The following is a 24,047-nucleotide window of genomic DNA, read 5'->3' as shown; positions in this document are numbered from 1 at the left end:
GACCAACAATCCTGTCGATCTACACGCTAGTTCGACCCCCTAGCGCCCTCACTTATTCAAGCCACAATCTTGTGGGTATCCACACTGATCTCCTACTCAGTGCTCTCATTAACGCCGCATATCAACGACGACCACATTCCTATGAACACCTATACATATATATATATTGGGAAGTCTCTTCACTAAGGATCTACTACTACAATAATAACTTTGAATATAGTTCCAAATTATATAGTGTACTCCCTGCTCTTGGCATCAAAGGTCCACTCACTCCCTATTTATGTGATCACCACTTACCTGATTGGGATTACTCATCCATTCACGTGCCTAGTAACTACCTAGGAGCTACATTTACCTTCAGTGAACAAGAATAGGAGATACACACCAGTTTGTTATAAACTGGGGGGTTATTTTATTAAAACAATATAAACATTTACACAGATCTGACAAAGACTATAGGTAGAACACTCCGCTGAAAGGGAAAAGATTAGCAATGCAAAAGCCTAGGGAATAAAGATAAGATTAAGATGCAAGTGTAAAGTAAATTAATATAACAGGAACGCCTTCACCTTATTAGTGTGTAGTCTTGTTCTAGCTGTCATCTGGGTTCCTCTCTCGTCTGTGCCTTGGCTCATCTCAGACTCTCTCTCTCTCCTGCACTCTTGGGTACACCTCTGCGCTGATCGCTCTGTCTCTGGACTCCTCTCCCCCACGCGAACTGTCTCCACCTTCCAGATTCAGTCTTAATGGTTCCTGCCGCTCTGATCACCGTTCATTCCACTAGCTTATTCACTCTGTCTCTGCGCCAATGTCCAATTAACTCCATCTGCTCCCATAGGTTAGTCCACGATCTCTCCTCTGTCTCTTCTAAAAGGCATTACTTCAGACTCCAGCTATTCACACCTCCTCCTGATAAACAACTGCTTCTGACTGCTTCCTTCAGTTCCAGCTCACTATTCAACTCAGCTCTTCTCCAGCTTGAACCCTCTCTCTCTCTCTGCCAACTCCACTCCACTGCTTTCCACTCCTCCACCTTAACACGACTCCCTCTCTCTCCTTGACTCTCTGCTTGACTCCCTCTGCTTGACTGACTGACTCCGCCTCTGCACTTCACTGATATAGAATGCTGTTTCCTCATGGAAAGTTCCAGCCAGCAGCTTCCTCCCACCAATCCCATGCACCAGGCTCCTTGCGCTAGACGCTCCCACAGTGACCAGTCTGCTTGTTTCGTCTAGAGACCTGAGCCCGGGAACAATTCCTGATTAGATTCAGCTCTGGCCGGTTCTCTCCGGTCCGCTTAGGGCGAACAACAGCCTTAACTATAAACTTTGCCTTTGCCCTGAAAAGCCTCTCAGCTTCATCAAGATGGAGTCCCTCTAGCTCTAGGCCTGTAGGCCTGAAAGGGGTGAAATGCTCCTTAGCTCTGTCAGAATACCTACATAAACCATACCAATGTGTCTAATATGTCAAAGCCAATAGGCAATAGACAGGTTAAAGTCAAGAATAAAGGCATATTAAGCAGCTATCCTCTTCTAGGTCTGGAAAAAGGGCTTAAAAGGGCCAACACAGGCTAAGAATACCTATACTAGATGCGAGCAAGATTAATGATCTATATCACTGCTAAATAAAGCCAAAAACTCTGCCATTACATTGCACCCCTAGATCCTTATCTTGCGAGCATCTTATAAACAACAACAACCATCTAAACAAACATCAACATAATCTATCCAACATAGGCTAAAAATACCTATCCTAGATGTGAGCAAGATTAAGATCTATATCACTGCTAAATAACTCTGCCATCCACCCTTAGATCCTTATCTTGCGAACATCTTATAAACAATAACATCCAGATAAACAAACATCAACACAATCTATCAACAAATCAAAAACCTAAAAAACTCCCTAAAAACAATGACAACTTAAGGAAATTCCACCTGAAACTCAATTGTAGGGAATAGAAACCTAACAACCAACTGAAAACAAATCAAAGCACCCTTGACTTGAATGCTGAAACATATCTGAGATTGGATCTGATAACAACAGAAACTAACCAAAGCATCCTCAAACTAAATGTGCCTCAACTTCTAATGATAACTGGTGAAATCTAGTGATGTAGGGACTTATGTGTTGAATGAAAACAGCAAGGGGCCTAAATGGGGCCTACTTCGGACAACTTAAGGCTAAATGAGGCCTACCTACTATTGTCAACTTAAGAACTAAATGTGTTTCAACTCCTAATGAGAAAACAAGAAAGGGCCTAAATGAGCCCTACCTACTATAGGCAACTTAAGCTAATGATGACTCATGAAACTATTGGTGTAGGGGCTTGTTTGTGGGATGAAAATAACAATGTTCCTAAATGAGGCCTACCTACTGACATTCGTCAATTTAAAGTGAAATCTGAGAAGTAGACATGACAAACTGTTGCAAGGTCTGGATAAACATTAACACATAATCATACTAAAAGACACACCTCCCAGAACAATCCAAAATGTAAGGTAACCACCCTTTGATCAATCAAGGTGAAAATGTAAGAACAGTAAAAAACAACCCCATTTCTACAAGATAGCTGGTGTAACATCAAGCTTAGAACAACAAAACAATCATTTTAAATCACACGGTGGAACACATGTGTGCAGCACCATTCAAAAAAAAAAAAAAAAAGTCCTTCATTGGCAAAAACTGTTTTGAAGAAAACAGAAAAACTATAATAGGTGACATGTTTTTTGCTTTAAAAGTGGGGCCTGCTTGTCCAAGGGATTATGCATCAAAATACATGTATAATTCTGTCCCAAATAAAACATATTTGTGTTATTCTTTTTTTTTTAAAGTGGGGCCTGCTCGTAGTGATGTCAACAAAAAAATGCAGGCCAAGGAATTATGTAACTCAGTCCAAATTTTTCAGTGTAGGCCACCACCCTGCATCCTCGGTATCCGGACACTTCCTCCAATGCGGCCATCCATCACCCTTCCGGTCTGGTCTGGTCTGGTCTGGTTCCATCATCCAAAAACAATAAACTAAAATAAAAACATGAAAGTAAAAAGCTAAAACAAGAAAAGGAAGTGGAAGGGGGACGGACCCACGCAGAACCACAACCACAGCAATCCTAGGAACAAGAGAACAAGTATCATTATTCTTGCAAAAATAAAATTTTCCATTGAAAAAGCACCCCGGGCGCCTTTCATTATTGAAAAGAAAATATCCTAATTAATTAAAAACATTCAAAATTTAACTTGTAATAATGATTAGCAGGGCCTAACATACCCTAATCCTCACCAAGCCAGCCCCCTCCCATCAGAGCAGGAGCCAGGCTACAGTATGACGCTACTTTGGAATACCGCCAAATGATGAGCCTCTCTAAGCCAGCCCCTCCCTTAAATAAACAAGCCATCCGCGGAAGAAAATTGGATTGTAGCCAATCATAACGAACAGGGACGTGATCGAAACTTGCAGAGCAAAGGGAAAAGAAAACTCGTCTGCACAAACCAGCTGGTCTGCCAAGGTCGACAAACAAATACCTTTTGCCTGTTCTCATGCCTTATTTGTGCTAACCAACGAAAGCTAGCATTTAAAAAAAAAACAATTCTGTTACAGTGTACTGCCAATTAAAAAATCTTCAGTTTTTAAAAAAGACTTTTGTCCAACTAATTCAGCTAAAGGCAAGACTTTCAAAATATGGGCACTTATTTAGAAAGGGGCAACTACCTTTTGCACACAAAATTATACATTCTGCATTTGGGAAAAAAACGAATTAACATGGTCCATTGTCAGCTGCTTGAAAGAGAAATAATTTGTAAAACAACATAAAATGCAGATACATTTCAACATTGTATGTAATTTAGACAGGGGCATTATATCATTTTACATTACAGTGTAATTTAACATGCAGGCCATTCAAGCCAGCGTAATAAAAGGGCCACATTCATACACTAAGAAACAACTAATTATTTTCTAACTGAGTTGGATCACATAATAAAAAAGGTTTTGCTGACACATTTATAAAAGAATACATTTTAATTTATATTTGGGAAAATAATAATGGTACATTTTAACATTTTTTTTTCAAAGGCACATGGTTGCATTCCACTAATTAAAAGCACATGTTACCACGCACTGTCGGGCAAGATTGATCATTCTCAACCTATCATTATTGCAACCAGCACATTCCTGTCTAGATGGAAACCCCCAAAGAAATAATTAATGAAAACAGCTCCGTAGCATGCATTCTAACGGGCCATCTTTTTAACATTTCACTCATTTTAAAAGAACACAGCTTTCTCCGTAATCCGACTGGTTGATTTATAACCACATCAGTTCCAAGGCAAACCCACACAAATTCGTAGACGCATTTCAAAAAGAATGTGAAATGAACAAAACCCTTTGCAAAGCACAAGATGTTACCTTCCCGTCAAGAGGTTGACAAAGCACATAGGCAGACCAAGGAACCAGAACAAAAGTCAAAATCAAACCATCAAATAATCCTTAAAATAATCTACTGACTTTTATAGTCAGGTCAGATAACCATGCATGTTGACAGCATGTAAAAAAAAAATAAAGACTGCCATCTCAACTCAAGATATTAACCCTTTGGCAGCTCAAGCACAATCATTTCTTCACGTTCACAGCTAACACGTACACATATTTTCAAAAACGTTATCCCCAAGCACCCGAGAGAGATCCAGCTCTCCTGCCAAACGTAATGAGAACATGCCCTGTCCAAGCCATGACCACATGGCGCTATTCACAAGCCATATTTACAAGACAAGCCTTTCACAAACAACATTTCCAAGGCGCAATGCACAAGGAACACAGCAGATTAACATAAGAACATGCACCTCACAAGCCACATTAAAATGGCGCTATTCACAAGCCATATTTACAAGGAGCTATATTCAAAAAACTCCACAGATCATATTAAAATGAACACATTTTACATTGCACAGCATAAGCAGATGCAGCAAGCAATTTAATGGGCAATTTAAAAGCATTTTTTACACACATTTATACAATTGGACCATCACAAAGATGTAACTGGCTTCCTCATGTAATGCCATCCTTCAACTCTGACAGTTTAAACACCAAGATGAAAACCATTCCTTCCACCCTGAATAAACCAAATGCCATGATGTAATGCACTCTCCTCACGCTGCAACTGTTCAAGCCCATAGGCCACACATGCTACATAAACTGCAACATTACGCCAGATGGAACCAGCGTTCAGGGCACTCCCTCAGAACACATGGGAAACTCTCTAAGCACATGGCAAGGTCACACAGGATTCGTAAGATGACGACTACGCCAAAATGTAATGGCTGGATTTTCTGAGTAGGTGGGATCAGCCCCTAGGGGCCCCTCCAACCCAGCCAGAACGTAATCACATCCCTCCTCAGGACCACCTATCCAGGCACCTGGTACCTACCTGAGGATGGGGAACTCGCAATATACACGCTCATATTATTAAAAACACCACTAAATCTATAGGGATACTAAGAATACTCACTGATTACTAGGGATATCCATACCCTACACCACACTTATTCACATCAGTTGGTCTCGCGGCCACCCCGACCCAGACCGGTCTACCCTAGGGCAGATATTGCGCACAATCCGGTGCGACTACACATGGGCCTGCAGAACCCAATGCTCCCGTTTCCAAACGACCAACAATCCTGTCGATCTACACGCTAGTTCGACCCCCTAGCGCCCTCACTTATTCAAGCCACAATCTTGTGGGTATCCACACTGATCTCCTACTCAGTGCTCTCATTAACGCCGCATATCAACGACGACCACATTCCTATGAACACCTATACATATATATATATTGGGAAGTCTCTTCACTAAGGATCTACTACTACAATAATAACTTTGAATATAGTTCCAAATTATATAGTGTACTCCCTGCTCTTGGCATCAAAGGTCCACTCACTCCCTATTTATGTGATCACCACTTACCTGATTGGGATTACTCATCCATTCACGTGCCTAGTAACTACCTAGGAGCTACATTTACCTTCAGTGAACAAGAATAGGAGATACACACCAGTTTGTTATAAACTGGGGGGTTATTTTATTAAAACAATATAAACATTTACACAGATCTGACAAAGACTATAGGTAGAACACTCCGCTGAAAGGGAAAAGATTAGCAATGCAAAAGCCTAGGGAATAAAGATAAGATTAAGATGCAAGTGTAAAGTAAATTAATATAACAGGAACGCCTTCACCTTATTAGTGTGTAGTCTTGTTCTAGCTGTCATCTGGGTTCCTCTCTCGTCTGTGCCTTGGCTCATCTCAGACTCTCTCTCTCTCCTGCACTCTTGGGTACACCTCTGCGCTGATCGCTCTGTCTCTGGACTCCTCTCCCCCACGCGAACTGTCTCCACCTTCCAGATTCAGTCTTAATGGTTCCTGCCGCTCTGATCACCGTTCATTCCACTAGCTTATTCACTCTGTCTCTGCGCCAATGTCCAATTAACTCCATCTGCTCCCATAGGTTAGTCCACGATCTCTCCTCTGTCTCTTCTAAAAGGCATTACTTCAGACTCCAGCTATTCACACCTCCTCCTGATAAACAACTGCTTCTGACTGCTTCCTTCAGTTCCAGCTCACTATTCAACTCAGCTCTTCTCCAGCTTGAACCCTCTCTCTCTCTCTGCCAACTCCACTCCACTGCTTTCCACTCCTCCACCTTAACACGACTCCCTCTCTCTCCTTGACTCTCTGCTTGACTCCCTCTGCTTGACTGACTGACTCCGCCTCTGCACTTCACTGATATAGAATGCTGTTTCCTCATGGAAAGTTCCAGCCAGCAGCTTCCTCCCACCAATCCCATGCACCAGGCTCCTTGCGCTAGACGCTCCCACAGTGACCAGTCTGCTTGTTTCGTCTAGAGACCTGAGCCCGGGAACAATTCCTGATTAGATTCAGCTCTGGCCGGTTCTCTCCGGTCCGCTTAGGGCGAACAACAGCCTTAACTATAAACTTTGCCTTTGCCCTGAAAAGCCTCTCAGCTTCATCAAGATGGAGTCCCTCTGGCTCTAGGCCTGTAGGCCTGAAAGGGGTGAAATGCTCCTTAGCTCTGTCAGAATACCTACATAAACCATACCAATGTGTCTAATATGTCAAAGCCAATAGGCAATAGACAGGTTAAAGTCAAGAATAAAGGCATATTAAGCAGCTATCCTCTTCTAGGTCTGGAAAAAGGGCTTAAAAGGGCCAACACAGGCTAAGAATACCTATACTAGATGCGAGCAAGATTAATGATCTATATCACTGCTAAATAAAGCCAAAAACTCTGCCATTACAGTGTCTCATACATGAATGTTTTTCCTTCAATTGTGGATTCACAAGCCACGCATTTGCCACATTTTGCGTGACCTGTAAGTGATCTTCACCTTGTAAGGGCAGCACTTCTGCAACCTGCAGCCGGGCTTACTATAAATCATGCATGGGGCCTTCCCACCCTTACAGGTCACGTAAAATGTGGCGAATGCGTGGCTTGTGAATCCACAATTGAAGGAAAAACATTCATGTATGAGACACTTAAGTATAAAAGAAGATACTTTACTAATTGTAATTCCTAAAATGTCATGTATGCCATCTTTTGTCCGTGTATGAAAATGTATGTGGGACAAACACAAAAATTCAAGCTACGCATCGGCCAACATCGCAGCAGGATTTGATGCAGTACCCCAAATGCGCCCCTAGTTGAACACTTCCAGGCTATGGGACACAATGAAAAGGACTTCACATGTAACCATTATTACCGCCATCAAACCCCCACCGAGAGGAGCAGACATTTCCCAATTATTGAACAAAGAGGAACTGAACTGTATACTGCGCACCAACTGTATCCGCAATGGCCTCAATCGCCTTGAGGACTGGACATCACTTCTTTAGTACTCTATTCATGTGTAGCACACGTTTACCCACATGAAAACTGTTACAATATATATTTACTCCCTCTCAGGCTTTACTACCTATTGCTGTAGTTTTTAGGTCTCGTAGGCGTTAGCTGCGCGAAAGCGCGGCCTCGCCAGAGACCTATTGTCAGCGAGTCTTCTTTCCAGGAGAGGGGACAGGAGCTGGCCGCACGCTTGGAATTGAGCGGGCCACGCGAACGCGCTCGCTGTGGCCAGCTCCTGTCTCCTCTCCTGGAAAGCTCCAACACGCATGCGCATACACAGACACACACACACGAGCGCCCATGCACGCACACATACATACAGAGACACCCCCCCACACATACGCTTGTGCACCGAGCCCCCCCCGCCGTCGCGCGCACACACACACAAGTGCACCAAGACCACCCCCGCCCCCCCAACTAAGGCCCACTTACTGCCACTCCGGACTTCAGCCGCCACCGCGGGGCTCTCCCTCGGGCATGGGAGCTCCGCGTCACCGCTGCTTCTCTCCTGGCTAGCCACTCCGTGGGCGCGAGCTTCCAGCACGAAACTGGAGTCCCGCCCCACGGAAGTTCGTCACGCGCACGTCTTCGTTTTTTTTGTCTTGTTTTTTTTAGAAAGCACAGCCTGGAGATTCCTTGGTCATTCCTCTGCTGATTGTAGGAAAGCTGATGATTTCACTAATTAAGAGGTGAGACCCGGCTTCCTAAGCAGGATAGCAATTATCAACAGGCCTCTGAAAGCGGTGACCTTACTACCTACCGCCTCATCTGCCGCCTAAACACGTGCAATTTAATGTCACTGATAGAGAAAAAAACGATGACTTTGTTTAATTACAGAGACATAACTCGCAATCCCTGTATATAATTATCAGATAAATACAGTGTTCAGAGATGGCTCTGGCATGCAGGTATTTATGGTATCAGCGTGGCAGGAGATATAATATGGGGCAAGTCCAGCGCGTGCATTAAGGCCGACTCTTGCTCAAGCAGCGTCTGCCAGGAAAGCACAAATCGTCTCTTGTCACGCACGGCCCTGAAACGCATTGATGCTGTCATTATTATTCCACTCTCTTGCTGAAGCACAGCCGTGCGGTTGTGGGGAGAAGGAATTCTCTTAAACACCTTGTCTGGCCGCCAGCTCCGATGCGCAAAGTTATCTCTTCGCCTGGGAGACCCGGTCACCCCCGTGACAGCCGGAGCTCTGCCAGAAGTGGCCGTTCCCGCTTCCTCCGGGTCATAAACCGCCTCTCCGCATTAAGCGGTGTTTATTTTTCCTCTCCTTCTCAATTTGCTTAATGGACCCGAGTCTCTAGTAACACTCGGAGAACGTAAAGAGCTGTGTGAATAATAACAGCTGTGAGCCCGTGCCTGAGGTGCATCATCAGAGCTGTGTGAATAATAACAGCTGTGAGCCCGTGCTGAGGTCCATCATCAGAGCTTTGTGAATAATAACTGCGTTAGCCCTGTGCATGAGGTGCATCATAGGAGCTGTGTGAATAATAACAGCTGTGAGCCCTGTGCCTGAGGTGCATCATCAGAGCTGTGTTAATAATAACTGCCGGCAGCCCCGTGCTGAGGTGCATCATCAGAGCTGTGTGAATAATAAATGCGTCAGCCTCGTGCTGAGGTGCATCATCAGAGCTGTGTGAATAACAGCTGTGAGCCCGTACCTGAGGTGCATCATCAGAGCTGTGTGAATATTAACAGCGTCAGCCCCGTGCCTGAGGTGCATCATCAGAGCTGTGTGAATAATAACTGCGTCAGCCCCGTGCCTGAGGTGCATTATCAGAGTTGTGTGAATAATAACAGCTGTGAGCACCAGCCTGAGGTGCATCATCAGAGCTGTGTGAATAATAACAGCTGTGAGCAACAGCATACTCTTGCACACTCTCACTGCTCACCAATTTAAAGTTTGCTAAACATTTTATGCAACGCATTGTCATACACAATGCCAATAGCTCAAACTTTAATGCTGCGAGACCTATTGCATTGTAAATGCTTGTTATGAAATGTTTCCCCCCTTTTTAATTGTGTATATATACCCTTTCTTATGTCTCTACTAACCTTTCCAAGATGGCCGCCCCAAAATTATTCTGCCGAAACTTTTCGAGACCCATCAGGTGTACCTCTGTCATAACCGTCACTCTGTCCTTAAAATGCCTTTCGAGTTATTACTCTGCTTTTTTTTCCTAAAGATTTGTCGCATTATGTCTCAATTTTACTCTGTATTGCTTTTCACTGCATATAAATCCATCTCTATACTTCATAACTCTCCCTTTTAAGATGGCTGCCACCTTCCTAATTCACTGCACATCTTCTATTTTTACTATCGTCCAAGTGCACACCGCCCATGTGACCATGCCCACTCCCCCTTATATCCTCCCCTTCACATCGCTCACTTAGCGATCACCGCTGGATTACACCGACCAGCGAATACCTCGAGTATTTACTCGGTAAGTCCGTGCCTCCCTTTCCCGATATCGGACCCTCTCTCCATGGGAACCAGGAACTTAGTGTAACTTTACTTTTACAGACCTTGCTGTATTTCACCATCCGCGACGGCATCAAATTCCTCCATTGCCTGAATGCCTCAAACCTGTTACTATGGGTAAGCATGACCCTTGTACTCTTACCCAATCACTCGGGTCACAAATACCGCCAAGCTCCTTAATTTTGGACTTTCCGTCTAGGTTAATTATAACCTCCCCTTGGACCGACTGATTTCGTCTGATCCGTAACCACTCTGCACACGGCAACTGATTGTGCAGCCCACTGGTAACTTACTGTCCCCTTTAGTTTTTTTATCACTACTCTGCGACGTACACCGCTTCAGATCACACTATTGAATCACACTTAGAGTATATGCACCACATCGGTCTATATCTTCCCCGCAACCCCACTTGCAGAATAATCGAACATGCAGATCCATGTAGTTTTATGCTCCTTCCTTAAACTTTGGCGCCTTCACTTTACTCACTTTTCACACTTCAGTCTGTCCACCTCAGACTGTAGCTTCTGTTGCCTATGTATCTGTTACTGTTGCTACGCTCTTCGTAAATCATGCTGGAAATGTATGGGTAGAAGTCTGATTCCATTATGCTCAAATGTCACTGGAAGTCACACATTAATCGCTCTTGTTGTTGAATTCTCCCGAGTGCTAGATCTTGCTCATGATAAAGTCACTGAAAGTCACTGTTTATTTGGCTGGATGGGTCCGTGCCTAGCAAATTGTTTAACATTATTATTTCTCCTTTTTTCCCCACTTTCCTCCATATTATTTCTTTCTGTTATTTTTCCATGTTCCATGTTCCATGTTAACATGTGTATGAAAGGAAAGTTTATGTATTCAAGACAGGCATGCTTCATAAATAACTGTCCTGAACAGGATCCCACATATCTAAGACAAGGGATCGAAACGTCGACACCAATGTACCAAATGGCTCTAAATATTTAGATTGTATTGCACAATGGTACCTTCACAGAAATAAGTCTGTCTACTGATTACTAGAAAACAAACCGCTTCCTCCTTTTTTGCGTGAAATTGCTGTTTTGTCTTGCTATGTGTGGGTCACAGGCTGTGCCCCCTTGACATTATTTTTACATTTTTGTTACCACTTTTATTGTCCAGATAAAACTATGTCCGGCTGCACATAGAACATACTGGCTATTTAGCTTATGTTGATTCAGCTCTCAATATTCATGTTCAAGGGACCCCTGTCTTTAGTAACAATTAAGCGCCCAAGGTCCCTAGTGTATTACCTTTGGGTTTCCCTTATCTCTTTAAAAAATAAAAATATCCCCAGGCCAGTAGATCCTGGGCATTCTGCCTGGCCTCTGTGACACCCGTGCCCAGAGGCGCTTTTGCCATGCCTTCCTCCACACGGGCCCGGTTACAAAACTACTGCTATTTAACTGACCGATCTGGGCTCAGAAGTAGCGTGCTACTTGCTGGGAAAAAAGCGATTTGATGCGTCGTAAACGGCAGTAAGCGCTACGATTACAATATGCATTATTTCCAACATAGTGGTTATTTGCTCCTGAATTTACGGGAGTCCTGTTTACTCCTGGAATTTTTTTTAATATAAATATTTTCCAATTACCAACCGCTTCTTCGGTGCTGGGACAGATGTCGAAAAGACTATTCACTGTGAGAATGCAGTTCACAGTATCTGGCATCACCCTGCTTTCTGAGCGCTATTGCTCCAGTGTTCAAATAAATTCTGGATTTTTTTTGTTGCCTCAGTCGCATCCCTGGGGCAGTGTTTCTGAATTCACGTAAGCTGTTCCACAAATGAACAAAATAGCTTCAACTCTTGCTCCCTCTCCACCGAAGAGGGTCGCTGTCCTGACCCATTAGTCAAAGCCACCCACTTCTCTTTTCCAAGACTATCGTGAGATGTTGTGTCATTGCTCCTTAGCTCGCCTCGCAGCGCTTTGCATTCTAAAATTTGAAGTTTGTCATATTACAAATGCAAGACTTTATGCATTGCACTGGTGTTCGCAGTGATCGGCTGCCCACATTGCAATGATGCAGTTAGCTCTAATGTACGCAAGGTTAAGATGTAACGGCAGTCTCAATTAAAGGGAAGTACCCCCCTCACACATGTGCGTCCGGGTGCCACTGCACCTGATGCATTCCTATCTACATCCTACTGAAAGTGATACAAGAAACTCCACGAGAACTGTATGAAAGATGAGCTTTATGCCTTTATTTACTGCTTGACCCCGTCTCCAGAGGGTCATCAACTTCTGCCCGTTCTGGCTATTCGGCCAAGATCACAGAGGAGTCGGAGAATCCGTTTATACCATTCCAGTCTTTACTTTTGGTATAATTGCGGCACCCACGCTTTACTTTTAATGTTAAAAGTAAAGCGTGGGTGCCGCGATTATACCCAAAGTAAAGGGGGAAAAAAAGTGCTCTCCATGACTACACTTTTCTCTTTTTGAGACGGCCCACTTGGATGGGCTCGCCGGAGCTTGTCTTCATGGGGCGATGTGTTTCGAAACACACGGCCCCATAAAGATAAGTATCCTTTTGTGACGGGAGTAAGTCAAGTGAGCCCATCCAAGTGGGACGGCTCAAAGAGAGAAATCTGTACGTCGGAAGATGCTCTTTCCCAATGGCTGGCCACCGTTTAGCATAAACGGTGACGCCGGCCAATAGGAAAGAGGGGCTGGGCCTAAAGCCCGCTAGTGATTCTCTCTCTAAATCTTGCCAGCGCGACTGCGCATGTGCGCAGCTCTAGGCTTAGACCTAAAAATCAGGATAGGAAAGACATTTCTGATCCTAAAATCCCCAAAGGTATTGTCCCTAAATTTGAGGAAGGTGATGACATCACCAAGTGGTTCACAGCCTTTGAGAGGGCTTGTGAAATAAGAAGATTTAAGAAACCTCTCTGGGGGCACTCCGTGGGAACTGTTCTCTGGTAACTGCAGAGACTGGTTTCTGACCTTCTCTTGGCCAGATGTGGGGTCCCATGATCTCATGAAGAGCACTCTGATTGAGGGATTTGGACTCACCACTGAGGAGTACAGAATTAGATTCAGGGGGGCTCACAAAACCCAGAACCAATCCTGGATTGATTTTGTAGACTACTCAGTGAAGACACTGGCTGGCTGGTTAACTGGAAGCAATGTGCATGACTTAAATGGAATTTACAAACTGTTTATGAAGGAACACATCTTAAGTAACTGCATTGATGAAAAGTTGCATTAGTATTTAGTAGACCTGAGTCCACTTTCTCCCCAAGAATTGGGAAAGAAGGCAGCCCACTTGGTCAAAACAAGGGTAACTAGGACGCCCATTGGGGGTGACCAAAAGAAAGGGGTCACAAAGCCTCCCCAGAAGAAAGATAGTGAACCCCTTGAGGAGAAAAGTAAGGAGTCCCAGGTAGCCCCCCAAAAACCTATCCAGGAGGGTGGGCCCAAAGACACCTCACTAGCTAAACCAGGGTACCAAGGTAAGAATTAGTATCCCAACAGAATATGGTGTCACAACTGTCGTAAGACAGGACACCACACCATGGATCCTAGCTGTCCTAAGAACAAGATCCCTAGTACAGCACCAGGGGTGACTAGTGTAGTCCCAGGGGTTGCCAGTGTAGCATGGGAGGATAGGTCCTCCGAGGAAGAAGTACTCCTAGCCTTCAACTGGAGAATAGGTCAAGAGGGCAAGCTGGAGATCTGAGGGGAGTAGACACTTCCACCACCTACTGGTGAAAGTAACCCCAGCCACTGCCCTGAGAGATACTTGTGCCAGTCACACTGTGGTACATGACAGGATGGTTATCCCACACCAGTATGTCCCAGGAGAAGAGTAAGGGCCGTCCCAGGGGGAATCACTGTTAGGCTTGTGGCTGTAATGCCCCTAGTCATAGCTGGGTCCCTTCGATGGAGAAAGGTGGTAGTCAGTAAAGACCTCCCCCCTTGATTGTCTCCTGGGGAATGACCACTTAGAGGTGGATCTGAGCCAAATGGAGGTACTGGCCCAATGCCAGGCCTCACCCAAGAAACCTAGGGGGGCTCAACCTGCAGTCAGTGCAGCTGAGCCCCAAAAGAGAAAAAAGGAACAGGATAGGGAAGGTGAGCAACTGTTAGCCACAGTTCCAGAGGACCTGGGAGATTCCATCCCAGTGAGGGAAAACTCCGAAAATGGCCTTGGTAAAGCCCCCCTAGCCAACACAAAGCCCTGACGAGTCAGGCAACTGTCCAGCCTGAGTTGGTGGCTCCTCAGCTGGCAGAACAAAGGGTGGAGGTAGGGTGTTCACTTCACAATGTGGTGATCTCCCCACCCTAACACAACATGCAGACAGCCAGGACCCAAAGAGACCTGTAAAATAGCCCCTTCACTTGGCAGTAAGAAGCTAAAGGTGTGGTTCTGGGCACTGACAGCTGTCAGCAGCCTCTACTGGGTGTTAGCCTTCATGGCAGCCCTATTCTTGGCATGGTGGCCTAACCCCCTGCCAAATAGTAAGCTAGGCCCCCTGACCCTATTGGTCATGGTGGGGTTGCTCAAACTGTGGGTAACCTCTGCGGGTAAGCTGGGCCTTGCCCTGACTAAGTTAGACTTTACAGAGGTAGGCACCTCTGGAACCAAAATAAAAAGATGGGATGAAGACACCAAAGAGCAAGGAGAGGAGCTTTGGGAAATAGGTCCTGAAAATGATAAGGTAGGCCAGCTCCCCAAAGGGACTGACCTGGACAGAAAGATATAAGGTAGAGTAGGCCCTGCAACTTTCAAACTACTTCCCCCGACTCTTCCTTGCCTGAAAGACTAGAGAGACTCTCCCAGCATTGGCTGATTCTCCTGGCCTTTGGGCTAGGGGGGGGGGGGGCTTGTGTAAGAAAGTGAGTTTCAGTTGCAGTACCCCTCCCCCCCCCCAACTGATTGCCTGATACCTGATACACTTTCCCTTGGTGTGCCCTGGGTCCCTGCCAATCAGGTACCCAGGGCCTGTGTTCCTTCCCTAAAAACTGTATCAGAGCCTAAACCTAATTTGTATCTCTGGCCACATGTCGTCCCTAGTAAATGGTACCCAGGGCATTGTGACCAGAGAAGACCCCTAAGGGCTGCAGCACTTATTGTGCCACCCTTAGGGACCCTTTACCCTGACACACACAGCCTTTGCAGGCTAAGTGTCCTGGTGCAGAACTAAACAAAGTCGACATGGCACATCCCTGTGTGCCATGCCCACAAACCCACTGCCCTGGCATACATCAGCCACCCCTCTAGCTGGGTGCCCTATGCCAGGGGTGTGGGCACAGGTGCATGAGCCCTGTGCCCCTAGAGTACCCAGGGCCATTCCTGGGCACTGTAAGTGCAGTGATGCCATTAAGAGTATATGGTGCTTGGATGTTGTCATTATGAACTCCACAGCACCATAATGGCTACACTGAAGGCTGACAAGTTTGATATGTAACTTCTCAGCACATTAAACCCACACTGATGCCAATGTGGGATTTAATGTAAAATGCACTGCAGAGGGCATCTTAGAGATGCCCCCTGAAACCTAACCTACAATCCACGTCTTGTCTGAGAGGCTGCCACACAGCAGACATGTTGCTGGACCCCTGGGTGGAGACCTTCCCCCTCTCCTGGGCCTGCAACAATGCACATTCTGGGAAGAGGTGCCAAGCCTTGTCCCCCAGAATGGGCAGGGGAAGCTTCCAAGGCATTCTGCCTTTGTGAGCTTCTCCAGACCACTTGCTGTACTCAGTAACTGGCCCCCACCAGTTCTGACCCCCACTCTGGCGGGAAACCCTACGTCAGGAAGGGGGGTGTGCCAGCCTGCGCCAACTCCACCCCTCAGGTGGGCGAGGCGAGATAAAGCACGACCCCGGGCTCCGGCCATCTTGAAGATGGGAGCCCTGCCCAATCACAGCTAGGTTCCTGCCCCCCTCCCACAGGAGAGGAGCAGGCTAGGGGGTTTACCCACCCCAAGACAAGGACCCATTGGTCCCTGCCCTTGCCTTACCTGTAACGCCCCAAAATTTAGTATTTAGGGGCACCCTGAACCTTCCTTCCTTAGATCCAGATTCCGAAACCAAAAAGAACAAGAAGGCCTGCCATGCAGCTGCTAAAAAGAGGAAGACACCAACTGATTTGGCCCCAGCCCTACCGGCCTGTCGACCCTCTAACCTGCTCCTGCTAAACCCAGGCGTCTTCAGTGGTCAGCAACCTCAGAAACCCCGGAGGACCTGACTGCCTTCTGACTCTGACTACCTGGGTCTCCCACGAGCAGTGGTACTGCTCAAAGCAAGTAAGAAGCCCTGGCTTCAGCCTGGAAGCGCGAACCCTGCACCCGCCAAGCCTGGCCTGTGCTAGAGTGAGTCAAGACCACGAGGTCGTCCCCCCAACGACTGGGACCTGAAGTCCAGTGCCCAAAGACCTCCCTCGATGAACCAGACGACGCCTGTCGCCTCAGAACCAGGTACCCCCCTCCCCCTACTGCGACCAGCTTGAGGGTAAGATTTCCTGATAAAGACACCCCTGCACCCGGCGCTCCACGGCCTCCTGTGCCCAACTCCTTGGTGTCCACCCCTCCTCCAGCTTCCCAACTTACCTCTCGAAGTGGTGTTCGCACCTGAAGAATCTCCGTCCCTGAGCCTGCAGTCTTTGTCCACTTTCCAAGATCTTCATTGAATAACGTGGAGCGCCTGACTGCTCAAAAGCCCCCTGCACCCAGCCGCCCGAGTGCCCCTGGGAGTGCAACCTCTACCCTATCTCACTTCCCCACTGGCCCTGAGTAAGTGACCAGGAGCTCAGCTCCCACAGCCATGTGGCCTGCTAGCCAGCAGCCACCAACCAAGGGCCTCCTGCCTTCCATAGGATAACTTTGGACCTAACTCCCTCTGCATCCGGCTGACCCTGTGCCTCTGAGGGTGTAACAACTGTACTTATCTGACCCTGGGAGACCCCCGAGTCTTTGCCCAGAATCTTAACTCTGCCAGTCGAGTACTTACCCATAAGCAGATAACTCACTTTTCTTCCATAGGGTAACATGGACTGGTTTCACTTCAAGTGTGGAGCTTTGAAACTTTAAAATATTTGTCTAAAATCAGCCGAACAACGAAATCCGATTTACTCACCTGCTATCAGGAGAGACCCCAGTGCTGGATCTTGGTGCCCAGCACTGACCCTGAAAAGTAATTACAACCGTACTTGCTGCTAACTCAATTTCCTTCCATAGGAAACCATTGACTTTCTGTGAAATTTCTTTTTGTCGATTTTTGCAAATTACAAATATTCCTTAAAAATCGTACCAACTACAAAAAAAGTAATTCCTTACCTGTTTAAGATAGATGTCCCAGTGCTGGACCTAGGAGCCCAGCACTGGATAACAAAAGTAACGCAAACATACTTTACCTGCAATCTGAATTTCCTTCCATAGGATAACATTGCCTGATTTTTGTTGAAAAAGTTTCGAAGTGTCGATTTTTCAAACTTATAAATATTCGTTAAAAATCGCCTGTATAACAAAAACACAATCTTTCAGCTGTTTACAGGTGATGTACTAGTGCTGGATCTAGGATCCATCCCTGAGTTAGAAAGAGTAACCATAACCCCACTTACCAGCTAAGTGGATTTCTTCCATAGGAAATCATTGACTGTTTTTCTGTGAAATTTCTTCTGTCAACTTTTAAAATACCAAAATATTACTTCAAAATCACTACTGTGACTTAACCGATTTTGCTCAAGTGTTTACAGTACCTGTCTCAGGACTGAATCTAGGATCCAGTCCTGCAGTTAGAAAAATAATCCTAGAAGTAATCTATTGGCTCTTGAGAGAACTGCACTGCGTAACCTGCTGACAGCTTGAGGGGGCAGACTTCGGAAGGAATCCACGTTCCCCTGCAGTCCGTGCGGACCCCTACGCCACACCTCGCGTTTCCCGCTTCGCGGGAAATGCTCGCAGCTGGGGGCCAAAGGAGCCACAGGGTGAGGCAAACTACAGCGCCCATAATCCTCCTGGCCGGTTCAGAGGCGTGCTACCGCCAGGACATCGCCAGGACACGCCCCACAGGTGATTAAAATCGGACCCAGCCTCCCGCACCGCGGGCGGCGCGCGGGCGGCGCCGGGCTAAGCCCGGGACAAGGGCGGGCCGTCTGTGGCCGTCCAGGGCAGGAGGAGGCAGGGCTGGGCCACCCCACTGACATTTCACCATGGGTAAGCGTAAGATCATTACAAATACAGAGGAATGCGGGGAAAAAGGCCAAAGTCGCTAGACATTCCGAGACAATTTTATCCTACCTTACATCTGCGGTTGGGGCTTTGTCCAAAGAAATAGCAACAGCGCAACAAGAGCTGGACTTGATATCCCCTCCTCCTATTACTCAGCCCAGTACTTCGGTCTCTATTTTAGCCCCTGGTGTACCTTTAGAGCCTGAAGTGGTTGTTCTTAAACCCAATACTTGTGCTGCTAATACGTCCTGTACAGTCCAAGTCTGTGCTCCTGTACCTTCGTCCCCCACCCGGCCCCAGGGGCCTGGACCGCAGAACAAAGTGATCACCAAAAAGAGGAAAAAGACTGAGTGTGGTACCAATGCGGATCAATTAGATATGGACACTTTTGGTGAGCACCTAGAAGCATTATTTGTTGCTCGAATTGAACCCTTGTTAGTGGGCATAGCAAAGGACATTGTGGATACTATGAACACTTGCCTTCCCGGTTTGTTAAAGAAATGCGCCCTTATTGACAATTTAGCCAAAAAACGAGATCTCGCTCAGGCTACTACCAGGCCGGACAAGAGTGATATAGACACTATCACACATAACCTAGAAATTTCCTTGATCCCACCAGTGCCATGTGAGGGAAGGATAGAAGATATCACTAGGGAAAGGGCGCCTGGTAATCCTTTAAGTAGTCATCCTAGTATCCAGCCAACCTCTGGCGCCACTGTTATTTCCCCTGAGTATAACTCCCAAGCACCTAGTACAAGGTCTAAGGGGTGCCAATTACACTTAGATCTGCCCCCGGCGGCCGCACCCCTTGTTGCAGCGTTTATAGGGGTCCCCCCGTTAGCAATCGGGGAGTCAGAATCCACAGTGGCACTAATACAAAAGGCCAGCCAATGGTGCGCAGACATTAGCAGTGGGGGAACAGTCATTTCTAACAGGATTATAATGGCTAGAAGGGTAGGATGGATTGGACATTGCCCCAAAACCGTGAAGGGTGACTGCGTTATAGTTAATTTTGATAGTCCAAACCTGGCGGATAGTCTGTTTTGGGACGGTTCAGCAAGTCAGGACACTGGGAACATGAGATTGGTTCCTTTGGGCTTTTTTTTTTACCCGCCGCCTGGCAGACACCAACCACCCATAGATTCACATCCTAGGCTACGCCGGCCGGCCTCAGTCTGGAATGGCTGGAGAGTAGTAACAAACAGGGCCACACAAGGTAGACCCCTTATCACAGGCGTAGCTCCCGACCCAGTCTTGTCCAATAGATTCGCCCTACTTGCTGACATAGAGGAAATTGATTGACTACCAGCACCATTGTCGCCCCCCGTAAATGGGCCCCCCCTGGAAGAGGGCACAGCATTGTGCAAATTCATTAGTTGGAACGTTGCTGGCTTTAGAGCCAAAAGGGCAGATTCTGTGTGGGTTAACTTTGTTTCCAGTTATGATGTGATAGCCATACAAGAATCATGGGACACCTCAGCAAGCTCTTGGCTGGACGGCTTTTCCTGCTTCTCTATCCCACCAACACCCAGTGCTGCAGGCAGAGCTAAGGGGGGTCTTTTGTTTTTCTTTTCCTTACAGCTCACTGGGTCCTTTAAGCAATTAGAGTCCGGTTCTCCCAATCTTTTAATTGTGGAATGGATTGTTTCACCGTCCTGCACTCTCCTTTTAATAAATGTTTATAATTCCTGGGACAGGGCGGTGGATAACGACCACATTGCCTCCCTGGACACATTTTTAGGTAATTTCAGTCTAAACAAATACACTACTTTTGAGCTCATTCTAATGGGCGATTTTAACATTCACTTATGTAAATCTCCCTGTTATACAGGAGAGTATGAGGGCTTCTCAGGTGCAACGACCCCTCATTTCGAACACACAAAGTCAGGTGAAGCCCTTGAAGCCCTATTAGCAAATTTTAACTTATACGAACCATCTTATACGGGGGGAGAGAGAGAGTATGCACATACAAGGGCACGGAACTTGGGTCTGTCATAGACTACATTTATGTATCCCCAGGGTTGATCGCTTAGGTTAGGAAGTATAATGTTACCGTATCCTCCTATAGTGACCACAACCCTTTGTTGCTGGAGATGTCTTGGGTAGATTCGAAGGGGAAACTGGCAGGCTCCTCCCAGACATGGGCCGTAGTGGTGCCTACAGATCAGGGCAGACGGCTCAAATGGGGTAAGGTGGTCCCAGAAAGTTTTACTGCGAATTTACTTCCCAAAATTGAGGGTCACTTAGCGACCTGTTTGGACTCTAAGGCCCCCAACCGACAAATCATAGAAGCATTTGAATCCGTATGCAAACAAATATAGAGGGACTTGACATCAAACCAAACCCAGAGAACGGCCAGGCCTTTTAAGTGGTTCGATGCCAACTGCTCAAGAATCCATAGGCGCTTGAAGCATACACTCACATCCGTCCCGAGAGATAAGGCCCTCATCACCAACTTGAGGAGAGAACATAAAAAAATCTCAAACAGGAGGAAAAACACCATTAAAAGTGATGCATGGAATAAGCTTCTCTCTATAGACGATCTGCGAGATAGCAAACAATTTTGGGACACCATAAATCAACCGTTCTTTGCAGGCGTAGACAACGCAGCCACAGACTGCATCATCCCTGACGAGAAGTGGCTTCTCCATTTCAAGGAAGTATATGGCGATAAGGATTGTGCTGCCTCCTGTGGCACAACGGCAGCCCTGGTTTCCACCCCGGTAGAGTTCAACAATGATGAAGTGAAGAAGGCAATTTTGGAAACCTCGAAAAACAAGGCACCTGGGCCAGACGGCCTACCGGGAGACCTATATAGACATTCCCCGACCCTTTGGTCCCAGGTGTTAACAAATGTTTTTTGTGCGGCCAATGATAATGCATTTCCCGCCACTTGGGCTACCTCAATTATAGTGCCAATATTCAAGAAGGGGCAACGTGATGACCCAGCATGCTACAGACCCATTTCCCTTCTTGACTCTGCCATTAAGATCCTAGGCAGAGTCTTATTGTATAAATTAAGGGAAAATTTAGAGGTCTGTGGGGTCTCTCGAACATACAATATGGGTTCAGAGAGAAACGGGCACTTTGGACCAATTTTCCAACTTGCACCTTTTAATTTCAAAATATACGGTCGCCGGGGAGTGGTCACTTTCCCTGGCTTTTATGGACCTCTCCTCGGCTTTCGATTTGGTAAATAGGTCAAAGTTGTGGTCCATCTTACTGGAGATGGGGATCGATGCTTCGCTAGTCAATTTTATGGCCTCTTTGCACCAGGAGTTATTCGCCACAGTTCGTGTTACTAAGGAAGGCAGGTGCACGTCTAGATTTAGATCAGAGAAAGGGGTGCGCCAGGGATGCATCTTGGCCACCCCTCCTCTTTACCATTTATATCAACGGGTTGGGAAAACATCTAGAGGTAGGGGGAGCAGACGTCCCGCGTGTAGGCGGAGCCAATGTACCGGCCCTCCTATACGCGGGTGACGCAGTCTTAATAGCGCGCACTGGTAATGGCCTTCAGACCCTGCTGGACCGCTTTGGGGTTTTCATGGACAACCTTGACCTAAGAGTTAATGCAAAAAAATCCCACTCTATGGTAGTTGGCCAACAGAGAATCAAGCCCAAATCCAAAACTTTCACTTGTAAAGGGGAGGTGGTCTCAAGGGTTAAAGTTTTTCCTTATCTGGGGGTCTTGTTCGACGAGAGGGGGTCGTGGGTTCCCCAGACTAAGGCTAAGAGCTTATCCCTGGCCCATTCTACGTCCGCCCTGATGGGCTTTTCAAAAAGGTTAGGGGCCAGGCCGATGGAGGCCCTTTTGAAAGTTTATAACAGCAAATGTATCCCCATCGCGACCTGTGGGTCTGCTTTATGGGGTTATGTTGCCCAAGATAATATTCAAAGGGTAGAAAATGGGCTCTTAAGGCATTTTCTTTCTGTCCCTACATCCACCCCTACTTTTTCCATTCATGCGGAGATGGGTTTGTCATACATCTCGGACAGACTGAAACTGGCACCCCTAGTATTTTGGGCGAAAACATGGCTCAATTCAGAATTAACCCTGAACCATGCAATCTTGTTGGATGTTGTGTCCATGGATCATGCAATGAAAATACCTTGGTTGAACTACCTAAAAAATACCTTTGCATATTTGGGCAGACCTGAACTTTTCTTGTTACCGCCCAGTATCAGGAGAGAGGATGTTAAATGGATTAAGCGTCATTTGTTGGAGAGGGTATGTTTAGACAGAGAGGAGAAGGAATTAGTGAAACCTTCAGTAAGAACACACGCCGCGTTAACCACCACCTCCTCTCTGGAACCATACCTAAAAATTGTCACTAAACCCCTACATAGATTTTTATTGACTAAATTCAGGTTCAACCTGATTCATTACTCATTAGGTTGTTATCAAACATGGGCAAAACCAGATGAGGCCCCTCCCTGTGGATGTGATAATTTTTTTAATCAAGATACCATGCATTTTACGATGTTCTGTGGGTTTTATGCTACCGCAAGGAAGAAATATTTATTACCTGTTTTGAGGGAGGCCAGCTTTATCCAAGTCAGGCCCGCACTTATTTACCTCCAGATGTTGGGCAATACTCGTATCATTTTTAGTGTTGCAAGTTTCTTATCGGCAGCATTTAGAATTAAGAACAAACATGTCTCATCGAATGCTTTACATTAATCATGGTATCGTTTTTACTGATTTTAAACTTGTGTAAATATGTTGTATAATGGTTTATTTGGGCTCTGCACTGATTTTGTATATTAATGAATTGTCGGTTTTTAATCTTGTATGTAATTTTATGGCCTTTTATGGTTTTTATAAACCGAATAAAGTGTATTTTGACTGACTGACTATTGCCTTCTTTTAGAAGTTTCCATTGAGCTCAGTGTGTTATTGGGTTTGAAATTATGTTGCCTACTGCAGCAAACTAACTATTACATTCCAAAAGGCTATTGCCAATTTGCAAAGTGTCGAATTAAAGTAACTCATTCTGAGGAAGTATATTTGGATACCTTGTTGTTTCTAAAATAAAACAACTATATCGTTTGATATAAAACAATTGGCCTAGAGTTCAGTTCTTGAGTGTGTGAGACCATTTGCTGACTGTGTACAACAAATGCTTTACACTGTCCTCTGATACTGCCTTACTGCTCGACCAAGCTACCACTTTAGAGAGTAAGGTTATATCTAACTTTAGCCTCTGCCAAACCTCTGGGGTCTGGGGACTCTGTGCATACTGTACCCATTTAGGAACAGTATATACAGAGCCACTTTCTCACAGGGGTGCCATGCAACAGGGCGCAAGAGCAACGCACCGCAAGTTGGATTTATCAAGCCACACAAGGCTACCTTGCCTGGCTTTATAAAACTGAGCTAGTTCAGCTCAAAAAGTTGTTATTCTTCCCCAGGAAGCTATTCCTTGGGTGGAGTGTGGTTGTGCTCATG

The sequence above is a fragment of the Lissotriton vulgaris genome, chromosome 10, assembly GCF_964263255.1.
Source record: "Lissotriton vulgaris chromosome 10, aLisVul1.2, whole genome shotgun sequence".
NCBI classification, from domain to species: domain Eukaryota; kingdom Metazoa; phylum Chordata; class Amphibia; order Caudata; family Salamandridae; genus Lissotriton; species Lissotriton vulgaris.
Note: the sequence above shows the minus strand (reverse complement) of the source record.